Below are 11,753 nucleotides of genomic sequence, written 5' to 3'. Positions count from 1 at the left end.
ATGCTAGTATTTTTATTTCTTGAAAGGTCATCTGTTTTAAGAAATTCACAGCCACAAATGTGTCCCATAATGATAGAGACTTAGGTCTTGTGGGTCTTCGATATCTAATCAGAGACTGAGGTGGGTGCTTTGCCATTTCACCTGTTTTCCAGTTAATAAGATAGAAAGGAAGGCCCATCTGGCGATAATCCTTACTATCTAGCCTCTTGGCAGTTTGGATCTTTGCTTTGCTGTTTCACTAGCTCAAGTTTTATGGAGTACATTCCCCAGGATGCGTAATTTTGTAAGAGTGCAGACCCAGTGATGCTAACTCTAATTGTTTTCAGGAAAGCTGGAAACCTCAACCATGTGAATGCCCAACTTACAAAAGCAACTGATTTTTAAATAGTATCCATAACACTAGTTTGCCATCCCTGAACTTGTGTGATTTTTGAGCATTTTTATTAGTGACCAGTTGAAGTATTGTTTGAAGAACTAAAGAGGTTCTGTAGAAAAGAGACAAAGTACATGATACATCTTACGACAGTGAATGTGACATAGTGATTGAGTGACACATGTTTATAGTTGAATAGTGACTCAAAAAAGAATGGTGTTTGAAAAAAGGAGGAAGAACCCAAGAGCTGGTGGCCATTGTCGTTAGCTAGTTACGTGGCAAATATTCGGAAAAGCTTCCAGCTGTTGACCTGGTAGGATTGAAGCAAGGTAGGATTTAGGCCTGAAGTCAGCTTGATGTCGAGCAAGAGGAGCTGCCTCCTGGGAAGAATGCTGACAGTTTACACTGAGCGCCAGAGTATGTTACTACATGCTGTTCTCTGAGAGGGTAGTGGACCAGATGAGCAGACTAGTATTCCAGTCAGCTAATTTGGCTAATTTTGTTAAGGGTGATTCACCCTTAAAGATAGTAAAGCTGTCATTTCCCCATGGAGTGTACCTGGAAAGAGAATGAAACCTAAACATGCCACTATCTTCAGAAAATAGTTATCTCTACAATGGAGAGGAGCGAACTCAAGTCTTCAGTGTATGTGGAGTCAGTAGTGGTGGGGTTGTGAGGAAGATAAGAAGATGGATAACATCAGCTACAGCAAGAAGAAAAACAATTATCACTTCCACCAGTCCAGGGGAAGGGTTTTACACACCCTCAGCCCCTCATAGAATCCCTGCATGGTTTGTATTGTGACCATCTTATGGTTGAAGACATAGAAGCTCAGGTCTCTCTTGCTCTTGAGCAGCTGGGCTTAGCTTTGCTTGTGGACATTCTTGGTGACCACACCTGAACCTCTTCATAGACCTGCCCTCTTCATGTTCTCTGGGTACCCTAATGCCAGCAGAGCCCCCCCCCCCCAAGGTGCCAGGTCCCAATTACGCAGTCTACACCAAAAGACACCTCTGCCCACCTGTCTATAATGTGTGTCAAGTGCTAGAAGCTGGCCAGCATGACTGCAGGACGTGGGCTGGACTGAAGAATCCGGGCCTTTTGCTGGGCACACTGAGCTGGAAGGCAGGACCTAGAAGATGGAAGAAGGTAGTCTGACTGGTATTAAGGAGATTGTGGCTGTTGTAGTCAGGCCTTGCAAAGGAATAAGTTTACTGCAGGACATGTAATCCATAGAATTATTTTATAATACCCAAAGAAGTCAAATGCAGAGGAGTGCAAGAGTTCTGTCCATGTGCTAAAAACCCTAAGAATCCAGCTGACAGCCTGGATCCCACTCCTGTGAGTTCAGCTGAAGACCTAGAGCCCAGTGTCCTCTGTGAGCTCAGATGGAGGCCTAGAACTCACAGTGTCACATGCAAATCTGTATCAAGGATCTACACTGGGAAGGCCCAAAGGTCAGTGGTGGAAGCTAGAAAGTCTGCCAGCAGGATGAAGGGTCTGTGCTAGCTCAGGGATCTGCCCTGGAGCCAGGAAGCAACACTCAAGTAAGAACCTGTGCTCCCTGGAATACATCTGCAGCCATTCTCAGAGTGGGGTCCAGAGCTCCTCCAATAATGAGTACAGCTGGGTCTTTATCAGGAAGCTCAATGTGACAAGCTTCTCCAGCAACAGCATGCCATCTTCCCCTTGGTTCTCTTTATGCAGTTGGCAGCAATCCTCAGGTTGGCCTTCCACGCCCAGCGCCTCGCTGATTCAATTCAGCTGGGTGTTCCAAGTTGACCATTAGTTCATCCACTGCAGGAGCCGTGGAACTTGACTGCGGAGGGAATCAGAGGTCCTGCCAAGGGCACTCAGGTTTAGTGTGATCTGTGCACCGCTCTTTGGGACAGTAGAGGAAATGATACACAGGAGTCCGGCCCCTGGGAAGCTTAAGTCTCAGCAGCATTCAACACCCAGTGATTGCTGCAGTGGCCCCAAAACACATGGATTAACAAAATAAGTTCTGATAAGAGCTGTGAAGAGAAAACACTGGGTAGAGTTTGGCTTGGAAATGGGACATTGAGCCAAGACCTCAATGATGAGCAGGAGCCAGCCATACAGAGAGCCAGAAAAGACGCCAGATGAGGGACAGACACACAAAGGCTCTCTGGGGTGGGAATCCCTTGGAGTGAGTACCTGGCTCAGAGGGCATCCAGTCTGTTAGGTTAGGGAAAGGGGTTGGTTTGAAAGAGGGGAGATGATGCTTTTGATTTGATAATGGAGTTGACCCAGTGAGAACCTGACCAGGGCTACACAGAAGAGAGACTAGTGGCAGCTTCCAAAGGGCGTGACCATAGGAACACTGACACTTAGGAACAGAGTCCAGGAGATAAACTGGAGAGCAGGGTCCTTCACAGGGCCCTTTGAATGCTTCCAGTGCTTGGGAGCCCTCTTTCCAAACACTTTCCTCCGAGCTGCCCGCCTCCTGGGGAACAATGCCTGTCCACTAATCACACCACAGGACACCTAATCCCGCTTCACACTTCTTCCCAGACAACACCACTCTCTCCAAAGGGCCAGGACTCTGGCCGCAAGAACAAACAGGCGCCCGGGAACAGAGTCCTCAAGCCCCTGCCTTGCTCACTCTGCCTTGGGAATGTTCCCTGCAGCCCATCTGCACAAACAGACGGGGGCCAGGTCTGCGCCTCAGGAATGAGGAGATAAAAGGGACCATCGGGACTTTTTCCACCAAGGCAAAAGCATTTTATAGAACGGGCTGTGAGGTTTTGTTTCAGGAAATTTCATCATGTCTCCAAGATGGGGAGGGGGAACAGGGGGAAAGGGAGGGGGAGGGGTAGGAAGAGGGATGGACAAGGGGGAAATAAAGGGGGGGAGAGAGAGAAGTTAATTGGCCTCAGACTTTCTCACCCCTTCTCAAGTTGAGAACATAAGGCGGCCAGGTCAGGCTCAGGTCAGCGACGTTTGGGCTCTTTAGTGCCCCTCTGTGAATACCTCATTTCTGTAATAGTTTTTCCTTTAAAAACAGCTCTGCCTTCTTTGGCAGATGGTGACATTCCATTAGCATATGGAATATTTTTCAAAACACATCCGAAAGCATGTCTCTTATGGAGGAGACTAGGCAAAAGCAAACGAATGTTTGAAAAGCATGTTGGGAGCAGAAAGCTCCCACACCCTGTGCCCCCCATGCCTCCCCATCCCCTTTCCTAGATTATTTCCCTGACCAGGCAAGCTTAGCCTCCCCAAGCTTAGTCTGTTAGCTCTGCTAGACCTCCACAGTCCACAGAGCGGAGCCAGAGAGAGCCTGGATTTGGAAGCTAGAGAACACAACTGGATATTTGCAACCCTTGTGGGTGTGACCTGGGGGGTAGTGGTGATGCCTTGCTCATTGAGCGCTTACAGTGTGCTGGATGTTGTGTGCAGTCTACCTAGCACACAGTGGGAAGAACTATTTCTAAGGTACAAGACAGATCATGTCTCTGCCCTGCTTGACACTCCACATTGTCCTCAGAATCAGGTGCAAACTCCTTGCTATGCTCTGCAGAGAGCCGACCCTCTGCCTACCTTTCTAGTGTGGTTTTGGATCATGTCACTCTCCATCCCTTGACTCCAGCTATAGGAGCTGTCTTTCCATTCTTTATTTCTGCTTCAGGGCATTTGCGTGTGACTTCTCTGCCTAACATCAGTTTCTCTCAGCTATGCATGGCTGCTTCCTCCATATTCATGTCTCAGCTTATAGAAGACTTCTCTGAGTAGGTAATCTAGATGATTTTATGTCACCATTGCATCCTGTGTTCCATTCGCTCAGTGGTACTTACCATTACATCAATTATAGTTGTTTATGTGACATTTATTGAAGGCCTACTATGTGCTAAGTATTGAGCTAGGCAGTGACAAAACAGACAGATATTGCTGCCTTCGTGAAGCCTGCATTATGACACAGGAGGACAGGTGATAAGCACATCATAGTCATGCCTTGGGATTTGTAGGCATGGATTTTAAGACTCCCCACTGATAACTAAAGTCCTTGAAAGTTCAGGTCCCTTATATAAAACAATGTAGTATTTGCACATTGCCTGCACACATTTTCCTGTGTACTTTAAATCATATTTATATAGCCTAAACTGAGCCTAAACTGTCTAACCCAATGTATACACTATACAAAGAGTTGTTACACTATATTATTTAGGGAACAAAGAGAAAGTTCTGCACAGGTTCAGCACAGACACCATTTCCTCCCAGTGTTTTCCAAACCATGGTTGGTTGAATTCATGGATGTGGAACCTTGGATGTGGAGGGTTGGCTATTTATGTGTTCTGACATCTTTTGCCAGAAATATAGCATCCTGAGGGCAGGAACTTCTTTGTTTTATTTGGAGGCCACTTTAGGATATGGTAATTACAGAGCTCAAGGAACTGCAGGGAGGTGAAGGACTGTACCCACAATGGAGAAGGCACTGAGGCAGTCAGGAAGTGGCTTTTAAACCTGTGCTCTACTCACATGGTAGAGCTATTCACAGGGAGGACCTGAGCCTAGTGCTGTCTAACTCAGGAGCTGGTGGTCCATGTTGCCGACCGGCCCAGGCCTCTGATTGGATGCCTTGCCCATTGCTTCCTCCTCCCCAGTCCAATATCTGAGTCCTCCCTTTTCCCTACATCTGAGCTGCCCTTTCCCAATACTCCTCTTTGAGTGCCCTGCTCTGTGGGTCACTAGCTGTCTGTGGAACATTGTATGACAACCTCTGGCTCTCTCAGCCCAGTTTTCCATCAAATGAGAATTTGAATTACTGCAGATCCACTAAAGCTCTTAAGATTTGATTACCTGCCTTCTGATCAACCAATCTGTAAACTTCATTCAATAATTTTGATGTCTACTTCCCTAGCTGAATAGGATGTAGTTTCAGTGGCTAACTTGTCTAAGATGGATATTTCTAGCCCACCACACTGCTCACTGTACTGACTAGGGATAGTAGAAGGCCAGTTCAAACTAGCAGTGCAAAGAAGGGTATCATTGGCTCATATTACAAGTAAACCCAGGAGTTGAGTGGCTTCTGGCAGTGTTAGATCTGGACATTCTAATTATATCAGCACTTGAGTCTCTCTCAGTCCCTCTCCCTCACTCTCCTCTCTCATGATCTCAGTCTAGGGTAGACTCTCATTTTTACATGGTAGCCAGGTGGTTGCCAGCAGTGCCAAACACAATTCTATCTTCTGTGTATCTGTAGTGGAGCAAAATTTCTCTTCCCAGCAGGCCTAAAGAATCTTGGGGTTAAATCTCCTTGGCTCAGATTGGGTCCACCTTTAAAACTCATGATTGTAGTCAAAGGAATATTGTGCTATGATTGGCCAGGTCTGGAGTCAGGGGTTGGAGCTCAGCTTACTTCCTACACAAACTCATGGACTAAGAAAGGAAGGGAGGGAGATCCCTCCAAAAAGATTGCAGTACTTTCCAAAAGCAAGCGAGTGAATGCAGGACAAATAAAACCCAGTGACCATTATTCTGCCACTGAGCATATCTTCCCCCAAAGAAAATGGCAAGTTTTGCCTGTTCTTTGAAGTTTAAGTGTTAACTTCCTCCATGGAACCAGAGATATATCTCCCAGCTCATGAACTTCTCTTAAGTCTTTAGCACTTTCAGCCTAGTGTTGTAGTTTTAAATGTTCCTGTAGTTTTAAATGCAGACAGAGAGGGACAAAGAGTCTGCCCCTGGAGCCAGCGGGGTTTGGGTTCAAGTCTTGTCTTTTTCATGTGCATTTTGAGTTTGATTTTTACTGACTGAGGGAAAAAGAAAATTCCATATGCACACAGTGATTCAAATGATTCCACTGTTAAAACATTGGCTAGAAGGGGCTGGGGATTTAGCTCAGCGGCATAAGCGCCTGCCTTGGAAGCAGGCAGTCATGAGTTCGATCCTGGTACTGATAAAAAAAATGAAAAAGACAAAAAAAAAATATTGGCTAGAATAAGGAGACGAGTTCCAGCCTCCTGATAGGTCACCAACCAGCCAATGGATGGATTGCCTTTGAGTCAGGTGCACATTTTTGGCCAATCGGTGGTTATTCTTTGTTTAAGCATAACCTATAGCCATTTTCCTAAGGGCCTTCTAAAGGGATGGCTCCCCTCATGAGGGCAGTTAGGTGTGGCAGACACAAATCAGGGCATAAACTCCACCAGCAGGGCTTTACTCAGCCCCTAGTTCCTTGATATTCTTTGACAAGGCCAATAGGATTGACTGACATATAGGAATGGTATGTTCCTGAAATATTTAGGAGGTCTTAAGATTCCAAGGCCACATTTCCCTCCTCCACATGGCTCCAACAGTGAGAAGGCTTGTCAGGAGGGTTCCCATTCCAGCAGCGATATCCTTGATTCTGCAGTAATTTCTCAAAACCCAATCTGTCACTGCAGTCTCCTAGAGCCTGACTACCAAGTCCCAGGATTCAGCATAATGCCTTATGGTAAGTTGATCTTTGCCATACTTTATTTTTGGAGTAGCCATAAATATGTAGGGTTGCTCAGAAAAAGTTTAAGTGACCATAATGGAGAAGTTTCAGAGAGAGGTCTGTTTCCATCATCACTTTTCCCTGGATCAGTTTTTACATCCCATTAATATCATATATTTCATTTTCTCTGTTGTTCCTTTGTAGTTTTTCCCAGTGTGTGTTGTATGGGGCAATAGTTCCATAGAATACTATTTTCATAAGTGAAAAAAATATTCTGAAATCATGTGACTTTGAGAAATGCTCAGTTAAACAGGCTGCGTGATTCAGGATGAAGTAGAAGGATCACAAGTTTGAGGCTGGCTTGGGCAACATAGCAAAACCTGTCAAAAAAAAAAAAAAAAAAGAGAAGGCAAGCAAACAGTTTTATTTGGTGTTTATCAGTACCTTTAATATATTGTTATTGTTCCTTCCATGAAGGTGGTGGTGAAGGCTTTGGGTTTCTCCTACTTGGTAGACCTTAAGATTTTCCTCTATCTTTTTTCCTATGACTATCACACAGGCTTAGTTTTGGAGGAGCTACACACTGAGAAATGCTACTCGAGACAGGAAGGTGATGTTGTCTTTCCTCTTTAATTGGCAAAATGGGATTTGTTAAATTTGCTTATTTTTCTGATCATTATTTCTGTGAGTGTGTTACTGGCTGAAACTGTTCATCTTCCGAGATATTGCTTGTGCTTCCCGTTCTGAGCTGCAGGTGCTAATGATGAGAGGGAGCCATAGACCTGGGAAGGGAGGATGCATACCTTTGTATTTTGACTCATGTAAATGGATAATCCAGCACCGCGCTAACTTCAGGAATGGCTGGCTCCAGGTGCTTAAGCAATGTTATCGAGAATTAAGAACCTTCCCCAGATCTCTGCTTTGGTTTTCTCAATATCAGCTCCATTCTTCTTTTTTTTTTTTTTTTTTGTCCTTTTCCTTTTTATCGGTACCAGGGATTGAACTCACGACTGCCTGATTACAAGGCAGGCGCTTATGCCGATCAGTTCCATTCTTAAGGCTCCTGTGCATCAGTGAGAGAGCCAGCAGCTCTGGCCTACAACCGATCCCTTATGCTTTAAATGAGGGTCCTGATTGGATTTCCCTCTGGCACAGAGGCCTACACTACTCTCATTAGCTCTGCTTCATACAGTTGACATGGCGCCTATATCAACCAAGCCATTGAGTTGGGAATGAAGGAAGCATGGGAAGTGAAGAGTGGTCAATGCACACTGGTCAGGTGTGTACCCCTGCTGCCTCTTTGATAATGATGGCCATGACAATCACCAGTGATGGTGGGTCCTGCTTATGGTCATGGGCACCACACCAGATCCTCCACTGCATTATTCCTAGTGTCCACCAGTATCTTCAGAAGCTACCACTGCCAATCCATTTTACAGATGGGCAAGTGGAGTTTAAGAGGTCCGTGAAATGATTTGGCCAAAGTTCCATAGCAAAGCAGCAGCTGAGTCACAGGCTTGGGGCACTATTTTGCCTCCCAGCTACCCTTTTTTTCCCTTCCACCACAACCCAGGAGGTTCACAAGGACTTTTTGGTGTGATAGTCTAGAAAGGGGTGGAGGGACAGTAGAGGGCTACCCCTCAGGCCGCTGTCCATGCCTTTTCAAGGTTACTTTGTCAATCTGAGACCAGCTCGTGACAATGATCCCTTTAGGATCATTGGGATCCGATCCAGCTAGCAGGGGATGCTTACTTGGCATTTTCAGCCTTGGTTCTGTCTTCTGGACTCCTCCTTTCCCTGCTTCTGCTGCTGCTGCTGCTCTGTTTTCCATAGACCTGGGGGGCTCCCTGGGAGGTACATTATGAATAATAACTAACAACTCTAGAAAGCTTACTGCTGCTGGGCATTGTGTCAAGGAATTTCCATGACATGACTTCATTACATTTTCTCAAGTATTGAATCAAATAGATGCTGCTATTGTCCCCATTTTTCCAGATGGAGCATCTGAGTCTGGGAGGGGCTTGGTGACTGCCCTAGGGTCATCTGGCCAGCAGATAGGGGTGCTGGGGTTGCATCCAAGCAGACCCTGTTGTCTTTACCATTGTACAGAAATACCGGAAATTGCAAACTGGTGGTCTGTGCGTCAAATCTGGCTTGCACATATGTTTTGTTTGGCCCTCTCAGTATTTCAGAAAACATTTAAACTAGTTGCCAATGTTTAAAAATTGCGAACCTGCACACTGAAAAACAAAGTTCGTTCTTCCCTGCCTCTCTTGAAAAAAAAAAAATCAGAAGTTTGGCAACACTGGGCCCACATTCTTGCCTGGCAGAGATTGGCTGGAGCTGACAGGTTGGTCCCAGCTGGCCCCCTGGGAGGGGCACATGTGCCCCCGTCTGATGTAGTCCCCACCACTCCCTATTACATTTGCTTCCCAAGGCCAGGTGGCATTTGCCACAGCTCAGCATGTGTTCTGCTACATCACTGTGATTTTCAGGCCTGGCTGCCGAGGCCTTTGCGCTTGCCGCCCTACCTGTCCAGCAATCTCCTTGGCAGTTCTGTCCACAGTGGTTTGGGATTGTACAAATTCAGTGAAACCATCTCTTCTGATGAAGGTCTCACTTAGGCATTACAGGGACTGGAAAAAGTCCCAATTTTTCTTCCTCCAAGTGCCCAGTTCCACCCCTCCCACCACCAACTTTTGGTTTATTGGCCACTGGAGGCCACTTTATTGGTAGTGTTTGTCTTGAGTACATGGCCATGTTTTCTTGCTCTGCCAGGAATCCCTTACCATTTTTGTCCTAATCCTCCTCAGGAGAACTGTCACTTGGATCTTCATGGAACCCAAGCACGGCCCTTTACAACCCCATGACCACTGTGTTTCTGCCTGGTTCTGTTTGTTTAAACTCTTTGCTGGCAGGACCCCGGCTCAGGCAGAGTTCCATGGTATTCTCAGGCAGATGTTCTGGCCTGTTGCAGGGACCCATGCTAAAAGCCAAGACAGGAGAGCTGGTGGCCAGATTCCAGGATGTGGGGGTGGAAGGTATTCATGATGTGCTCAGGGAGGAGAGGGATTGGGGATGGAAACAACAGCTCACTGGACTTTTTGCAAATGGGACTTACAGGCTCCATTTCACGCTTGAGAACACTAAAGCTGAGGGATGTGGGTTCCCTTGTCTAAGGTCACAAAACAAGATAGAGAAGATAAACGTAATGTTTTCTAGTTTGTAGCATAAGCATGTACCAGATTTCAGCCATGCAGAGGATGACGGATGATAGTGCTGATGGGAGTGACAATGATGAGATGATCATCATGATGATGGCGATGGTGGTGTGATGGTGGTGATGCTAGTAGTGATGATGGTGATGATGACTGTTAAGTCAGAGACCTCTAGCAAAACCAACAAGATAAGCAGCCGTGAGAAAACTTAAAGTGGAGGTTTTATTATTAGTGATCACACACTTGGTGACGACTCCAGGAGCCACACCGTATCAGGATGATCAGGGCTAAATAAAGTGCTCTGGCTTTAGGAAATGTGGGTTGGGCAGAAAGGGACAAGGTATGATTGCCTGATGGGTTGAGCTAAATTCTGTTTTTCTAAGTTAAGTTTCTGTTTCTCTGAAATGGTATCAGTGTTCAAGATTGAGTTAAATGCTACTTTCCTAAGTTAGGCTTTTCTCGCCCAGATATGATATGACCTGTCTGTCTGAAAGGAGGTGCTGCATTCTCTCATATTCTCGACTTCTCAAGGTCACACTAGCTTGGGAAGATAACTTTTAATTTGGTGAAAAAGTAGCACTATTCTGTAGGAATAAATAGAGGCCTCTTCTCTGGGCAGGTAACATATCTAAGCTCTTTCAGTCTTGTAAGGCCACAGCTGCTTGGCTTGAACGGTGGGTTTTCCAGCTCTGTATGTAGGCTGAGGATGCTAGGGTTAAGTCACTGGGGTCTGTTACCTGGGGGGAAGGAAGTCACTGGCCTGGTCCTTGAAAGGATGTAAGGCCCAGACATGAGTGTTTTTGTCTCCTAAGGGGGTTAGGATCTCACAGTGATAAGAACTGAAAGGCACAGTGAGTCTGGGCCTTGTAATTCATCAAGACAACACCTGACTTTCTCACCTAGAACTGCAGACGGGTCTGAGTGACGACATCAACGCCAGCAAGGACGTGAGACTGTCTCCTGGCTCTGTGACAGAGCAGCTGCATCGCCTTAGATCAGTCACACGCCTTTCACAAGCCTCAATTTCCTCATCTCCAAAACAAGGCGGGAAGAGCAGTTCAGAGACATTTTGTGAGAAATAAATGAAACGTCACATCGGAAGTGCGGAGCCTGGTGTCTGGCATGTAAGCCCCAACGTTTCTGATGACAGCGCAAAGCCTCTGCACAGGGCCTTGGTGCACAGTGGAGCCAGTGAACACCACTGAACCCAGAGGCCTTAGAGGCAGTGAGCCAAAGCCACGCTCGAACTCCTGTCCCTCAGCTTCCTGCCCGTGTGACTTGAGGGAACACCACACCCTCCTTGAAGGCCTCTGGGTCATCATTTGTAAAGTGGCCGAGGTGGAGAAAATGGCTCTACGTGTTGGGGCATCAGAGACGCTGCCTGTGCAGTGCTCAGGACACAGTAGGTGCACAACCAGGGCATTCTTTGTGCTGAGAACTTGTCTCGTGCCCAGGGCTCACCTCTGAGGGCTCAGGTGTGTGTATTTCCTTTCTTCCAGGAAATCAGGATGAGGTGACTAATGTCTCATTGTGTTCTGACATGCAGACCCATGACACTGGTGGGGCCCCACAGAGTCTGGAGCCAATTTCAGAAAAAGAAGGGGAAACAGAAAGGCAGGTCAGCCCCCCTGAGGGCCTACTATGTCCAAATGTTTTGTCTCCATCAAGACTGTTAATTTCTCAGCCACCAACTCAGGTGTGCAAGAAAGCAACTTTGGTT

At 46.4% G+C, this 11,753-nt stretch overlaps 1 protein-coding gene across 1 annotated transcript in view; it reads left to right on the top strand.

Annotated features, from left to right (window-relative positions):
• Positions 1 to 11,550, top strand: part of Fbxw11 (F-box and WD repeat domain containing 11) — a 140,925-nt gene extending 129,375 nt beyond the window's left edge. Inside the window, exon 14 of the mRNA XM_063230777.1 lies at positions 10,937 to 11,550. The gene's annotated coding sequence lies outside the window, so the exon portion shown is untranslated. The remainder of the gene's footprint in view (positions 1 to 10,936) is intronic.
• Positions 11,551 to 11,753: the final 203 nt, after the last annotated feature.

This window comes from Cavia porcellus, unplaced genomic scaffold (genome assembly GCF_034190915.1).
Source record: "Cavia porcellus strain 051 isolate PalLab524CR breed Dunkin Hartley unplaced genomic scaffold, mCavPor4.1 scaffold_19, whole genome shotgun sequence".
NCBI lineage: Eukaryota > Metazoa > Chordata > Mammalia > Rodentia > Caviidae > Cavia > Cavia porcellus.
This window is presented reverse-complemented; position numbering and strand designations above follow the sequence as displayed.